Genomic DNA, 16,252 nt, shown 5'->3' with positions numbered 1-16,252 from the left:
CTCTACCACGGGTGCGCTTTAAAACCACGGCGCTGCAGTTTTTGCTTTTCTCTTCTTTCTTCTTCTCCGCCCTTAAACTGGCTCTCTTAACTGTACTACACGCAGAGACAAAGAAACAGCGCGCGAATGCGATCCCATAGATGAGATGAATATATATATATATATATATATATAGAAAACTATCAGTCATAGCTCTCGTAGTATAGCCCTCTGGGCCGTTTCCTTTTTTTTTTCGAAAGTAGTCCTATTAGGGTTATTATAATTACACGAAGGTACTTCGCCCTCATCAGCAGCAGTCCTTGGTATAGTTATTCTGGCGGCTAGCTTCCCACGCTATGCGTGCCGCCATCGCACCTGGTTAAGCTTTTCCTAGACGCTAGAGCTATGCGTTGTCCGCGCAACCTTGAGCGATCGGAAAGCACGTTTCCCCCTCTTGGCCGGCGGAGAAGGGATGCTTCGTTCCGGCCGCGAAGCTCTCCACATCTCTGTAAGGTGCCTTGTGGATGTCTCGCGCTGAAGATGCCCTCTCGGTGAGCGCATATTTCACCCCTCATCTTTTAAGAGGTCCAATACATACGAGCATTTGTCTAGCAAACCAGATTTTTTTTCAAGGGAATTTTCCACGTCTCAGTAATTTCTCTCGTCGTATTCGAGTGCTGATTGCCGTGTTATAGTTTGTTAACGAAGCTTTCCCTCAAGTCTAAATATTTTAAGGCAGTTTTCCTAGCCTCTAAAGCCGCTCGAGTTCGCTCTTCTCCTTGAGCGGCCATTTTTCCTAGAAAGTATGCCTTCCAACTACTCTGCCCTTAAACTGGCTCTCTCAACTACTACACGCAGAGACAAAGCAACAGCGCGCGCATTAGATCCCATAGATGAGATGAATATTTACAATTAGTATTAGGGTTATAATTATATTCGAGTGCTGATTGCCGTGCTATCGTTTGCTAACGAAGCTTTCCCTCAAGTCTAAATATTTTAAGGCAGTTTGTCGTGTGCGTATCATGGCTACGCACGCTTATATCGCATTCCGTTTCTCTACCACGGGTGCGCTTTAAAACCACGGCGCTGCAGTTTTTGCTTTTCTCTTCTTTCTTCTTCTCCGCCCTTAAACTGGCTCTCTTAACTGTACTACACGCAGAGACAAAGAAACAGCGCGCGAATGCGATCCCATAGATGAGATGAATATATATATATATATATATATATATATAGAAAACTATCAGTCATAGCTCTCGTAGTATAGCCCTCTGGGCCGTTTCCTTTTTTTTTTCGAAAGTAGTCCTATTAGGGTTATTATAATTACACGAAGGTACTTCGCCCTCATCAGCAGCAGTCCTTGGTATAGTTATTCTGGCGGCTAGCTTCCCACGCTATGCGTGCCGCCATCGCACCTGGTTAAGCTTTTCCTAGACGCTAGAGCTATGCGTTGTCCGCGCAACCTTGAGCGATCGGAAAGCACGTTTCCCCCTCTTGGCCGGCGGAGAAGGGATGCTTCGTTCCGGCCGCGAAGCTCTCCACATCTCTGTAAGGTGCCTTGTGGATGTCTCGCGCTGAAGATGCCCTCTCGGTGAGCGCATATTTCACCCCTCATCTTTTAAGAGGTCCAATACATACGAGCATTTGTCTAGCAAACCAGATTTTTTTTCAAGGGAATTTTCCACGTCTCAGTAATTTCTCTCGTCGTATTCGAGTGCTGATTGCCGTGTTATAGTTTGTTAACGAAGCTTTCCCTCAAGTCTAAATATTTTAAGGCAGTTTTCCTAGCCTCTAAAGCCGCTCGAGTTCGCTCTTCTCCTTGAGCGGCCATTTTTCCTAGAAAGTATGCCTTCCAACTACTCTGCCCTTAAACTGGCTCTCTCAACTACTACACGCAGAGACAAAGCAACAGCGCGCGCATTAGATCCCATAGATGAGATGAATATTTACAATTAGTATTAGGGTTATAATTATATTCGAGTGCTGATTGCCGTGCTATCGTTTGCTAACGAAGCTTTCCCTCAAGTCTAAATATTTTAAGGCAGTTTGTCGTGTGCGTATCATGGCTACGCACGCTTATATCGCATTCCGTTTCTCTACCACGGGTGCGCTTTAAAACCACGGCGCTGCAGTTTTTGCTTTTCTCTTCTTTCTTCTTCTCCGCCCTTAAACTGGCTCTCTTAACTGTACTACACGCAGAGACAAAGAAACAGCGCGCGAATGCGATCCCATAGATGAGATGAATATATATATATATATATATATATATAGAAAACTATCAGTCATAGCTCTCGTAGTATAGCCCTCTGGGCCGTTTCCTTTTTTTTTTTCGAAAGTAGTCCTATTAGGGTTATTATAATTACACGAAGGTACTTCGCCCTCATCAGCAGCAGTCCTTGGTATAGTTATTCTGGCGGCTAGCTTCCCACGCTATGCGTGCCGCCATCGCACCTGGTTAAGCTTTTCCTAGACGCTAGAGCTATGCGTTGTCCGCGCAACCTTGAGCGATCGGAAAGCACGTTTCCCCCTCTTGGCCGGCGGAGAAGGGATGCTTCGTTCCGGCCGCGAAGCTCTCCACATCTCTGTAAGGTGCCTTGTGGATGTCTCGCGCTGAAGATGCCCTCTCGGTGAGCGCATATTTCACCCCTCATCTTTTAAGAGGTCCAATACATACGAGCATTTGTCTAGCAAACCAGATTTTTTTTTCAAGGGAATTTTCCACGTCTCAGTAATTTCTCTCGTCGTATTCGAGTGCTGATTGCCGTGTTATAGTTTGTTAACGAAGCTTTCCCTCAAGTCTAAATATTTTAAGGCAGTTTTCCTAGCCTCTAAAGCCGCTCGAGTTCGCTCTTCTCCTTGAGCGGCCATTTTTCCTAGAAAGTATGCCTTCCAACTACTCTGCCCTTAAACTGGCTCTCTCAACTACTACACGCAGAGACAAAGCAACAGCGCGCGCATTAGATCCCATAGATGAGATGAATATTTACAATTAGTATTAGGGTTATAATTATATTCGAGTGCTGATTGCCGTGCTATCGTTTGCTAACGAAGCTTTCCCTCAAGTCTAAATATTTTAAGGCAGTTTGTCGTGTGCGTATCATGGCTACGCACGCTTATATCGCATTCCGTTTCTCTACCACGGGTGCGCTTTAAAACCACGGCGCTGCAGTTTTTGCTTTTCTCTTCTTTCTTCTTCTCCGCCCTTAAACTGGCTCTCTTAACTGTACTACACGCAGAGACAAAGAAACAGCGCGCGAATGCGATCCCATAGATGAGATGAATATATATATATATATATATATATATATATATAGAAAACTATCAGTCATAGCTCTCGTAGTATAGCCCTCTGGGCCGTTTCCTTTTTTTTTTCGAAAGTAGTCCTATTAGGGTTATTATAATTACACGAAGGTACTTCGCCCTCATCAGCAGCAGTCCTTGGTATAGTTATTCTGGCGGCTAGCTTCCCACGCTATGCGTGCCGCCATCGCACCTGGTTAAGCTTTTCCTAGACGCTAGAGCTATGCGTTGTCCGCGCAACCTTGAGCGATCGGAAAGCACGTTTCCCCCTCTTGGCCGGCGGAGAAGGGATGCTTCGTTCCGGCCGCGAAGCTCTCCACATCTCTGTAAGGTGCCTTGTGGATGTCTCGCGCTGAAGATGCCCTCTCGGTGAGCGCATATTTCACCCCTCATCTTTTAAGAGGTCCAATACATACGAGCATTTGTCTAGCAAACCAGATTTTTTTTCAAGGGAATTTTCCACGTCTCAGTAATTTCTCTCGTCGTATTCGAGTGCTGATTGCCGTGTTATAGTTTGTTAACGAAGCTTTCCCTCAAGTCTAAATATTTTAAGGCAGTTTTCCTAGCCTCTAAAGCCGCTCGAGTTCGCTCTTCTCCTTGAGCGGCCATTTTTCCTAGAAAGTATGCCTTCCAACTACTCTGCCCTTAAACTGGCTCTCTCAACTACTACACGCAGAGACAAAGCAACAGCGCGCGCATTAGATCCCATAGATGAGATGAATATTTACAATTAGTATTAGGGTTATAATTATATTCGAGTGCTGATTGCCGTGCTATCGTTTGCTAACGAAGCTTTCCCTCAAGTCTAAATATTTTAAGGCAGTTTGTCGTGTGCGTATCATGGCTACGCACGCTTATATCGCATTCCGTTTCTCTACCACGGGTGCGCTTTAAAACCACGGCGCTGCAGTTTTTGCTTTTCTCTTCTTTCTTCTTCTCCGCCCTTAAACTGGCTCTCTTAACTGTACTACACGCAGAGACAAAGAAACAGCGCGCGAATGCGATCCCATAGATGAGATGAATATATATATATATATATATATATATAGAAAACTATCAGTCATAGCTCTCGTAGTATAGCCCTCTGGGCCGTTTCCTTTTTTTTTCGAAAGTAGTCCTATTAGGGTTATTATAATTACACGAAGGTACTTCGCCCTCATCAGCAGCAGTCCTTGGTATAGTTATTCTGGCGGCTAGCTTCCCACGCTATGCGTGCCGCCATCGCACCTGGTTAAGCTTTTCCTAGACGCTAGAGCTATGCGTTGTCCGCGCAACCTTGAGCGATCGGAAAGCACGTTTCCCCCTCTTGGCCGGCGGAGAAGGGATGCTTCGTTCCGGCCGCGAAGCTCTCCACATCTCTGTAAGGTGCCTTGTGGATGTCTCGCGCTGAAGATGCCCTCTCGGTGAGCGCATATTTCACCCCTCATCTTTTAAGAGGTCCAATACATACGAGCATTTGTCTAGCAAACCAGATTTTTTTTTCAAGGGAATTTTCCACGTCTCAGTAATTTCTCTCGTCGTATTCGAGTGCTGATTGCCGTGTTATAGTTTGTTAACGAAGCTTTCCCTCAAGTCTAAATATTTTAAGGCAGTTTTCCTAGCCTCTAAAGCCGCTCGAGTTCGCTCTTCTCCTTGAGCGGCCATTTTTCCTAGAAAGTATGCCTTCCAACTACTCTGCCCTTAAACTGGCTCTCTCAACTACTACACGCAGAGACAAAGCAACAGCGCGCGCATTAGATCCCATAGATGAGATGAATATTTACAATTAGTATTAGGGTTATAATTATATTCGAGTGCTGATTGCCGTGCTATCGTTTGCTAACGAAGCTTTCCCTCAAGTCTAAATATTTTAAGGCAGTTTGTCGTGTGCGTATCATGGCTACGCACGCTTATATCGCATTCCGTTTCTCTACCACGGGTGCGCTTTAAAACCACGGCGCTGCAGTTTTTGCTTTTCTCTTCTTTCTTCTTCTCCGCCCTTAAACTGGCTCTCTTAACTGTACTACACGCAGAGACAAAGAAACAGCGCGCGAATGCGATCCCATAGATGAGATGAATATATATATATATATATATATATAGAAAACTATCAGTCATAGCTCTCGTAGTATAGCCCTCTGGGCCGTTTCCTTTTTTTTTTCGAAAGTAGTCCTATTAGGGTTATTATAATTACACGAAGGTACTTCGCCCTCATCAGCAGCAGTCCTTGGTATAGTTATTCTGGCGGCTAGCTTCCCACGCTATGCGTGCCGCCATCGCACCTGGTTAAGCTTTTCCTAGACGCTAGAGCTATGCGTTGTCCGCGCAACCTTGAGCGATCGGAAAGCACGTTTCCCCCTCTTGGCCGGCGGAGAAGGGATGCTTCGTTCCGGCCGCGAAGCTCTCCACATCTCTGTAAGGTGCCTTGTGGATGTCTCGCGCTGAAGATGCCCTCTCGGTGAGCGCATATTTCACCCCTCATCTTTTAAGAGGTCCAATACATACGAGCATTTGTCTAGCAAACCAGATTTTTTTTCAAGGGAATTTTCCACGTCTCAGTAATTTCTCTCGTCGTATTCGAGTGCTGATTGCCGTGTTATAGTTTGTTAACGAAGCTTTCCCTCAAGTCTAAATATTTTAAGGCAGTTTTCCTAGCCTCTAAAGCCGCTCGAGTTCGCTCTTCTCCTTGAGCGGCCATTTTTCCTAGAAAGTATGCCTTCCAACTACTCTGCCCTTAAACTGGCTCTCTCAACTACTACACGCAGAGACAAAGCAACAGCGCGCGCATTAGATCCCATAGATGAGATGAATATTTACAATTAGTATTAGGGTTATAATTATATTCGAGTGCTGATTGCCGTGCTATCGTTTGCTAACGAAGCTTTCCCTCAAGTCTAAATATTTTAAGGCAGTTTGTCGTGTGCGTATCATGGCTACGCACGCTTATATCGCATTCCGTTTCTCTACCACGGGTGCGCTTTAAAACCACGGCGCTGCAGTTTTTGCTTTTCTCTTCTTTCTTCTTCTCCGCCCTTAAACTGGCTCTCTTAACTGTACTACACGCAGAGACAAAGAAACAGCGCGCGAATGCGATCCCATAGATGAGATGAATATATATATATATATATATATATATATATAGAAAACTATCAGTCATAGCTCTCGTAGTATAGCCCTCTGGGCCGTTTCCTTTTTTTTTTCGAAAGTAGTCCTATTAGGGTTATTATAATTACACGAAGGTACTTCGCCCTCATCAGCAGCAGTCCTTGGTATAGTTATTCTGGCGGCTAGCTTCCCACGCTATGCGTGCCGCCATCGCACCTGGTTAAGCTTTTCCTAGACGCTAGAGCTATGCGTTGTCCGCGCAACCTTGAGCGATCGGAAAGCACGTTTCCCCCTCTTGGCCGGCGGAGAAGGGATGCTTCGTTCCGGCCGCGAAGCTCTCCACATCTCTGTAAGGTGCCTTGTGGATGTCTCGCGCTGAAGATGCCCTCTCGGTGAGCGCATATTTCACCCCTCATCTTTTAAGAGGTCCAATACATACGAGCATTTGTCTAGCAAACCAGATTTTTTTTTCAAGGGAATTTTCCACGTCTCAGTAATTTCTCTCGTCGTATTCGAGTGCTGATTGCCGTGTTATAGTTTGTTAACGAAGCTTTCCCTCAAGTCTAAATATTTTAAGGCAGTTTTCCTAGCCTCTAACGCCGCTCGAGTTCGCTCTTCTCCTCGAGCGGCTATTTTTCCTAGAAAGTATCGACTATCGCGGACAACATGAGTCTCTTTCCACGTAAGTGTGAGGCTCAGAGGAGGAGCTGTGGCGCTTGAAAGTAGCCTGGGGCCTGACGAACCAACCGACTGAGCTATCTTTCCGGGCAACATCGAAAGGTCACGAGTTCAAATCACCTGTTATGTTCCGTTTTTTTTTTTTTTTTCGCCCCTTTTTCTTTCTTTTTTTTTTCTTTCTTTTAATGTCTTTTCCTTTATTTTATCACTGTACGGGAACCCTCCTCAAAAAAAAAAAAAAAAAAATAGATATATATCTTCAAATATGTAAGGCCTCACATGTGCAGGTCATAAATACGAGGTTCTCTAGCCGAGTGCCATCCATGCGGTATAACCGAGCTCAGAGTGGTCCACCTTGACTGACCAAGTAGGGCACCACTGTAGGTTAAATGAGGCGTACAACTCCTGCGGGACCCGCCGTGGTTGCTCAGTGGTTATGGTGTTAGACTGCTGAGCACGAGGTCGCGGGATCGGACCCCGACCACGGCGGCCGCATTTCGATGGGGGCGAAATGCGAAAACACCCGTGTACTTAGAATTAAGTGCACGTTAAAGAACCCCAGGTGGTCGAAATTTTCGGAGTCCTCCACTACGGCGTGCATAATCAGAAAGTGGTTTTGTCACGTAAAACCCCATAAATTAATTTTTAATTTAACTCCTACGGGGACGGTAGAGTATCCGTCTCCAGTGCAAGAGGACCGTGATTCAAATCCCGGTGCCGCGCTATTCTCCACCGGAAAATACAAAAAAAAAACCGTGTGTTGAGAAAATTGCACAAACAGGCCTGGAGTGCGGCCTGATCCCGGTGACCAGAACCGGTAACGCACTCTCTCACCAGAGCAGGATTGGCCACCCTGGTGCAGTACTTGGCCACAACCTCCTATATGAATACAACAATCGAACCCCGGCCCTCAGTCCCCAGCAGCCGCGAAGCAACTGACCACGGCGGCGGTCAGATCTGTGACGCTGCAGAGGGTGCTAAGAATACCTGGCTCCGGACAGGCCGCCATTGGAATCTGAACCTGGCAACGTTTAACGTTAGAACGCTATCTAGTGAGGCGAGTCTAGCAGTGTTATTGGAGGAATTAGAGGGTAGTAAATGGGATATAATAGGACTCAGTGAGGTTAGGAGGACAAAAGAAGCATATACAGTGCTAAAAAGCGGGCATGTACTGTGTTACCGGGGCTTAGCGGAGAGACGAGAACTAGGAGTCGGATTCCTGATTAATAAGGAAATAGCTGGTAACATACAGGAATTCTATAGCATTAACGAGAGGGTGGCATGTCTTGTTGTGAAACTTAATAAGAGGTGCAAAATGAAGGTTGTACAGGTCTACGCTCCTACATCTAGTCATGATGACCAGGAAGTCGAAAGCTTTTATGAAGACGTAGAATCGGCGATGGGTAAAGTCAAAACAAAATACACTATACTGATGGGCGACTTCAATGCCAGGGTAGGCAAGAAGCAGGCTGGAGACAAGTCAGTGGGGGAATATGGCATAGGCTCTAGGAATAGCAGAGGAGAATTATTAGTAGAGTTTGCAGAACAGAATAATATGCGTATAATGAATACCTTTTTCCGCAAGCGGGTTAGCCGAAAGTGGACGTGGAGGAGCCCGAATGGTGAGACTAGAAATGAAATCGACTTCATACTCTGCGCGAACCCTGGCATCATTCAAGATGTAGACGTGCTCGGCAAGGTACGCTGCAGTGACCACAGGATGGTAAGAACTCGAATTAGCCTAGACTTGAGGAGGGAACGAAAGAAACTGGTACACAAGAAGCCAATCAATGAGTTAGCGGTAAGAGGGAAACTAGAGGAATTCCGGATCAAACTACAGAACAGGTATTCGGCTTTAACTCAGGAAGAGGACCTTAGTGTTGAAGCAATGAACGACAATCTCATGGGCATCATCAAGGAGTGCGCAATAGAAGTCGGTGGTAACGCCGTTAGGCAGGAAACCAGTAAGCTATCGCAGGAGACGAAAGATCTGATCAAGAAACGCCAATGTATGAAAGCCTCTAATCCTACAGCTAAAATAGAACTGGCAGAACTTTCTAAGTTAATCAACAAGCGTAAGACAGCGGACATCAGGAACTATAATATGGATAGAATTGAACAGGCTCTCAGGAAAGGAGGAAGCCTAAAAACAGTGAAGAAGAAACTAGGAATAGGCAAGAATCAGATGTGTGCGTTAAGAGACAAAGCCGGCAATATCGTTACTAATATGGACGAGATAGTTCAAGTGGCTGAGGAGTTCTATAGAGATTTATACAGTACCAGTGGCACCCACGACGATAGTGGAAGAGAGAATAGCCTAGAGGAATTCGAAATCCCACAGGTAACGCCAGAAGAAGTAAAGAAAGCCTTAGGAGCTATGCAAAGGGGGAAGGCAGCTGGGGAGGATCAGGTAACAGCAGATTTGTTGAAGGATGGTGGTCAGATTGTTCTAGAGAAACTGGCCACCCTGTATACGCAATGCCTCATAACCTCGAGCGTACCGGAATCTTGGAAGAACGCTAACATAATCCTAATCCATAAGAAAGGGGACGCCAAAGACTTGAAAAATTATAGACCGATCAGCTTACTGTCCGTTGCCTACAAAGTATTTACTAAGGTAATCGCAAATAGAATCAGGAACACCTTAGACTTCTGTCAACCAAAGGACCAGGCAGGATTCCGTAAAGGCTACTCAACAATAGACCATATTCACACTATCAATCAAGTGATAGAGAAATGTGCAGAATATAACCAACCCTTATATATAGCTTTCATTGATTACGAGAAAGCGTTTGATTCAGTCGAAACCTCAGCAGTCATGGAGGCATTACGGAATCAGGGTGTAGATGAGCCATATGTAAAAATACTGGAAGATATCTATAGCGGCTCCACAGCCACCGTAGTCCTCCACAAAGAAAGCAACAAAATCCCTATAAAGAAAGGCGTCAGACAGGGAGATACGATATCTCCAATGCTATTCACAGCATGTTTACAGGAGGTATTCAGAGGCCTGGAGTGGGAAGAATTGGGGATAAAAGTTGATGGAGAATACCTTAGCAACTTGCGATTCGCTGATGATATTGCCTTGCTTAGTAACTCAGGAGACCAATTGCAATGCATGCTCACTGACCTGGAGAGACAAAGCAGAAGGGTGGGTCTGAAAATTAATCTGCAGAAAACTAAAGTACTGTTTAACAGTCTCGGAAGAGAACAGCAGTTTATGATAGGTAGCGAAACACTGGAAGTGGTAAGGGAATACATCTACTTAGGGCAGGTAGTGACCACGGATCCGGATCATGAGACTGAAATAACCAGAAGAATAAGAATGGGTTGGGGTGCGTTTGGCAGGCATTCTCAAATCATGAACAGTAGGTTGCCACTATCCCTCAAAAGGAAAGTGTACAACAGCTGTGTGTTACCAGTACTCACATATGGGGCAGAAACCTGGAGGCTTACGAAAAGGGTTCTGCTGAAATTGAGAACGACGCAACGAGCTATGGAAAGAAGAATGATGGGTGTAACGTTAAGGGATAAGAAAAGAGCAGATTGGGTGAGGCAACAAACGCGGGTAAACGACATCTTAGTTGAAATCAAGAAAAAGAAATGGGCATGGGCCGGACATGTAATGAGGAGGGAAGATAACCGATGGTCACTAAGAGCTACGGACTGGATTCCAAGAGAAGGGAAGCGTAGCAGGGGGCGGCAGAAAGTTAGGTGGGCAGATGACATTAAGTCGTTTGCAGGGACAACATGGCCACAATTAGTACATGACCGGGGCAGTTGGAGAAGTATGGGAGAGGCCTTTGCCCTGCAGTGGGCGTAACTAGGCTGATGATGATGATGATATATATATATATATATATATATATATATATATATATATATATTTATTCGTTAACCGCCATTTAGCACGCTGCTGGCATATCCACGAAATCAATGTTATGATATAAGCGCGCGTGATATTAAATCTAAACGATTAGAGTACGGGACACATCAAATGAACGGGGCATCCTTGTCGCAGGCAGTCCGAAACGAGACGGTGCGAGTGAACATGAAATCGAGAATAAAACTCGGAGTGGGTTCCCACACGTTACGGGGTGCGCGCTCGTGGATTACAAGTCACGCAGTCAGTGAGAGCGCATCGCAAACACGACGACGGCAGCGTGATGAGCGCGGTGCGCCGGTTGCGTCCGCGGGTCCCATCGATAGACGATGCGACTGCAAGCGCTACCATAATCCTCAGAGCGGCCCACCGCCGCTGTTGAACGAAGTAGGCACTTGCGGAACATTTGGAAACCGGTGGCTTATGGAAGGTCCGATGTTGTCGGCGATTTCATTTCATTGCCTTAAAGACTCATTAAAAATGGGCTTTTACACAAGGGGAGGTGGGAGGTTTCTTGGGTTCTTTGTTTATTTTCTTGTACACAAGCGGTTGCGCCGACTTCCTGATCTCGGCGATAACGGCAACTGGGATCCAGCGGCGAAGGGCGATAACGTACGGTGCATGAAGGAAAGAACTGGGCACAAGAGCGCATGCGCCAACAGCTGAGATTTTAGATTAAAATATGGTTTAAGAAGCGGTCGCTGGGCGTCACGCCCGTCATATTGCATTTCACGCTACCGTAATTTCTTTCTCTAGGCTACCGTCGCCGGCGTCAGCTGAACCTCTGCATTCTACCAGATGCTCTGGCAGCCATTGTCGTCAGTAGCCACCCTAACATTTCACCGACTCAAAAGCAACCGTGGCTGCCACCTCCGAGTCCTGCTGTTCCGAGTCCTGCTGTTCCGAGTCCTGCTGTTCCGAGTCCTGCTGTTCCGAGTCCTGCTGTTCCGAGTCCTGCTCCGGGCGTGCTTCGAAGCTTTGCGTCGCGGCTGCTCCGGTTATGGCCTCGACCTTTGAAAGCGCGGTTACCGGACCCACTTTTGCTCCGGAATTCTCGCACGACATTCATTGGAGCTCGTGGAACACACGTGTTACGCCCGGCGGACATTTCATTATTGTCCATGAGCAGCCGCGTATGACGCCGACGCCTCCGTTGCTGCCTACAAGTCTGAAGTCGCGCCTGCCTTCAAGTTTTCGTTTGTGGTGCGCGCGTGTTCCCACCCGTACGAGAAGGCTCGACAACGAACTGACCGTGCCACAACAAAGCAACGCCACGTGCCTCACCAGCCCACTTACAAGGTGGGCCCCTATATACGTATATAGCTTAAGGTGACGCGGCTATTGCTCTTACGTCTGCATGACGGCAGTTTCGTAGTTTAGACGTTGCTACGCAATTACCGCATTTGCACGCATATAACGCGTTGTTTTCCCTCAACGTTTCTTGCATCGGAACGCGAATCGCGTTATATTTGGGTTCGTTACACGAATACAAAGCCTTTCTTTTTTAATGCGAAAGCACTATATATATGTCCCATCAGGCAGAAAAGCCTGCGTTGTAGGCAGTGTTGCCAATAATCATCGCATCATGTGATGCCATAAGCGACTTCTAGGACGTCAATAGTAATACATAATTTGGAAAATGGTATAACAACGGTAATTAGTACTAATTATGGGTAAAATGAATTAGGGTGACTTATTGTGAATTATTCAGAATTAGGGGGAAGTAAAGTTGGAACAACTTAGAATAAGGTGACTTAAAGTGGAGTAAAGGGAGTTAAGCATGGTACAAATTAGAGCAAGGTGGATTAAGGTAGACTTGGGAAGGGCACGTGACAATACACGCCGTCACGTGTCATGGTCACGTCATAATTGGAAGCGAGATTCCGAGGTGCTTACGTGTGACGTCATTATGCTTTCGCATTCAGATCAAGTAAGGATTATTCAGTTACTATTGATTTTTATTTTATTTCGACTGCTCGCCGTCGAGCTCAGAGTTGCCCCTGTATTTTGTGCCGTATTTTCCTGATTTAGAACGCTGTTAGTGCCGCATCAGTGTGGTTTCGGCGTAATTATCGGAACTATTAGCAAGAATATAGACGCTCTTGTGCAGGGGCGTCAAGCGAGCAGTCTTATAAGTCACGCTGTCTTCAATGTCGAACAGTGCATCACCGCTCAATCCATGGAAGGCTTTGTCGTGTTCGATTGTCTCGCGGGAATTCCCGAGCGGATGTTTGTCCTATAACCTTAGTGCGTGTCACAATGTATACGACGCCATTCTCGCTGACGGTGACAGACGCCAGAGTCCACCCTTTTACTTTATTTTGTGACAACTCATAGTAGCAATCAATAAGGTCATGCGAGCATCCGCTTCTATGCATAACAGATCACCGTCAAGCGCGCACAAACAAGGACAAAGTGAGGCGTAGACAACACAAGCGCTTACTTTGTCTTGTGTTGTAAGCGCTTGTGTTGTCCACTCTTCACTTTGTCCTTGTTTGTGCGCGCTTGACCGTGATCTGCTATGCGTATGACCAAGTAGCCCAAAAGTCGGTGCTCTTGCACTTTTATGCGTTGTTCTTTTTTTTTTCTTCGGCATCACTTCGCGTTACGTGTGTGTGTGTGTGTGGCCAACCGCCACCCTCGCGTTATTTACATGCAAATACGGTATGTTCCAATCTCGCGTGCCTTTGACGTTATATTAATTTTTTTTCGTCATCCTCACCGTAGGTGGATCCCGTGCAGCCTATAGTGACTGGCACTATTCCGAGGGACAACGAAGCAGCTGTCGTCGCTACTTCAGCAGCGAATTCACGACGTGGGAGTCTCTTAGCTCGCGAGGGTGGCGTGGCTATCGAATTGTCTACTAAGCTAATTGGCAGTATTAACCCTTTTAAACTGATTGGCACGAAAACGCCGCAGCCACATCGGGTCGTCCTCGTGATGGAAGCGGGAAGGACGACGTGGGGCGATTGTAGCTTTAGGCTTAGCCGACACTACGCAGGCTCAGCTGGCTGCGCTCTCGCTTGCAACACGACCGGACGTCGGCCCGTTCCGAGTGCTATTGCTTCCCGACCATGCTTTCGCGCCACCGCGCGCGAAATGTGGGATCGCGGAAGTAAATGGCACCCGGAATTAGTGTCGGGTTTTCTTTTCTTTTTTTTTCTAGCGCAACAGAAGAACGGACGTTGCCTCCGGTCGGCAGCGCGGGGCGCTGCGGCGAAGACGGTGGTGGGTGGTCACATTGTTCCGTTTTCTGTCTCACCCCGTGCTTTCTTCGCTCGACACGCCAACCATTTTTGACGAGTCCATCGTTCACGCCAGCGCGATGACACTTGTTATGGTGAGTACGTGCCTTCTGGTTACTTTCGTCATTTAACAAGGGGCCTTAATTATTTTTTTAGTTCCGCGACCTGTACCTTGGCCCCTGGGACACGTGAGCATGTTCCTGCACCAGGCCATGTCTCGGACAGATGATGTTCAGCACCTGTCATCCCGCCACTCACCACGTATCTGCTTCTGCCTCAGAGCTATTGGTGTCCTGGGGAATGAAGAAACCTGCTGGCCCCCGCCCTGCAGTACGTTGATTGCACGTAAGTATATCGAGTTCTTCCGCCCCGTACTGTGACAGTGCTGACTGGTAGTTAACCAGACTCTTGTCTGTCGTTTCAGTCTGGAACCCTTGTCTTGACATCCGCCGCCCGTCAAGACCTGTCCTGCCCACGTAGTATGCGGTGAAATCTACTGCTGACCGCAAGGAGGCAGGCGTTGCTCTCGCCGCAATTCATCACATTGCTACGCCCGAAGACGTGGAGCTGCAGGAAAAGTCCTTCGCTCTGTGCTACCTCGACGACGGTACGCAACTACGGAGTCATGACGCGAATACAGATCTGACGTCGCTGTTGCAGTTGTTCATTCTATCCTGTAGCTTTATCACGGCCGCTCGGCAAAGACGCACATTGTTATTGGCTGTATATTCGGCGGACCAAACAATTCCAGGCGACAAGCCGTTCCGGATCATCAGAGGTACTCTGCTCAGGGGATAACATTGGCTTGATCTGGGGATTCCTGCTCGTGAACTTTCATTCCCATTCTGTGCCCTCGTGTAATGGTACCCTGATGCTGGTCCACGTTGCGAAGTTGCACGCGCGTATGTATTCGTTTGAGCATGCGTAAGCGAGCGTGTTGCTGTTTTTGTGTTGTCTGTTTTTTGTATATATATATATATATATATATATATATATATATATATATATATATATATATATATATATATATATATATATATATGTGTGTGTGTACGCGCGTGCTACTTTGCTTATTTCATCTGGTACGTTGCATAATTTTCCTGGGTTGTGCTCCCAATCAATCTACGCAATTTTTGGTGGCTTGTCTCGCGCAGACGGTCACGTCCTTCAGAAAGTTTGTTGATGGTTCTGCAGTGACGGTCGATAATATTTTTGGAAACTCTTCCAACTTTGGCGCTGGACATTTCGCTAACACAGTTTCCAGTCGTCTACTCGTATATGTGGCCACGGCTCTTAGCTTCATGTCAAATTATTTTGTATTGAAAGTGGTCTGCGTTGGCATCTTTTCCTTATCCACGCATTATGTCCAGTGTGAAACAGCGTCAATGTACCACTACGAAAAGCACACCATGTGAATTGAACGCATGTAATCAACGTTAGCTTGAAGGGGTCATGATTATATGATCATGTACTTTGTAATCTGGTGCTTGTATGGCACCAAGCACATGTTTTTCTGCTGTAATTGATTATGCTAGCGGCTGAGCAGTGTACTCTCCAGCGAGGCAGCGCAGCTTCTGGACCGCCTTTCAGCGGCATTGATCGGTCAACATTACACATGCCTACTGTTCACACATGCCTGCTGTTGTTGCCTGCTCATCAAACTTTTTCGCCACAATTACTTTTATCCTACTTGTACACGGCCCTGTGTGAATTTGCCTGCGTGTATTCATTCATAGTACATTTCTATCACACGTACTTGCTGTACCATATGTTCACTGTAACTAAATAAAATAACCAGTGTTTCTTCATAGTGCAACTATTAAACTATATTCCCCTGTGTAACAAATTGCGCAGTTACAAAAATTAAAACTCTGACTTCCTTGTTCATTTTCTTATCAACACTTCAGTGTTGACAAGGAACGTTGAAAAACAAAATTCGATTTCTTTCGGAGTACTGTCATGCACGGTTTTTTGTACTCGCGAAAAAGAAAGCGTACAGTGCTTGGCGGTTGAAACTCCATTCTTGGAGTGCCTGGTGGCTGGCGCTTCTTGCACCACGAGAAGAGAGCTGGTGAATTTTCGTATT

At 46.4% G+C, this 16,252-nt stretch overlaps 1 long non-coding RNA gene across 2 annotated transcripts; it reads left to right on the top strand.

Annotated features, from left to right (window-relative positions):
- The first annotated feature begins 11,497 nt into the window (after window positions 1-11,497).
- On the top strand, window positions 11,498-15,143 carry LOC129385239 (uncharacterized). Of its 2 annotated transcripts, XR_011895575.1 has the most exons (5): window positions 11,498-12,220; window positions 13,649-13,760; window positions 14,088-14,261; window positions 14,323-14,511; window positions 14,591-15,143. It is a non-coding gene; the product is annotated as an uncharacterized lncRNA (long non-coding RNA). The 2 variants fall into 2 exon arrangements; XR_008612818.2 differs by having other exon boundaries at window positions 13,649-14,261.
- Window positions 15,144-16,252: the final 1,109 nt, after the last annotated feature.

Source organism: Dermacentor andersoni, chromosome 7, assembly GCF_023375885.2.
Source record: "Dermacentor andersoni chromosome 7, qqDerAnde1_hic_scaffold, whole genome shotgun sequence".
Classification (NCBI taxonomy): domain Eukaryota; kingdom Metazoa; phylum Arthropoda; class Arachnida; order Ixodida; family Ixodidae; genus Dermacentor; species Dermacentor andersoni.
This window is presented reverse-complemented; position numbering and strand designations above follow the sequence as displayed.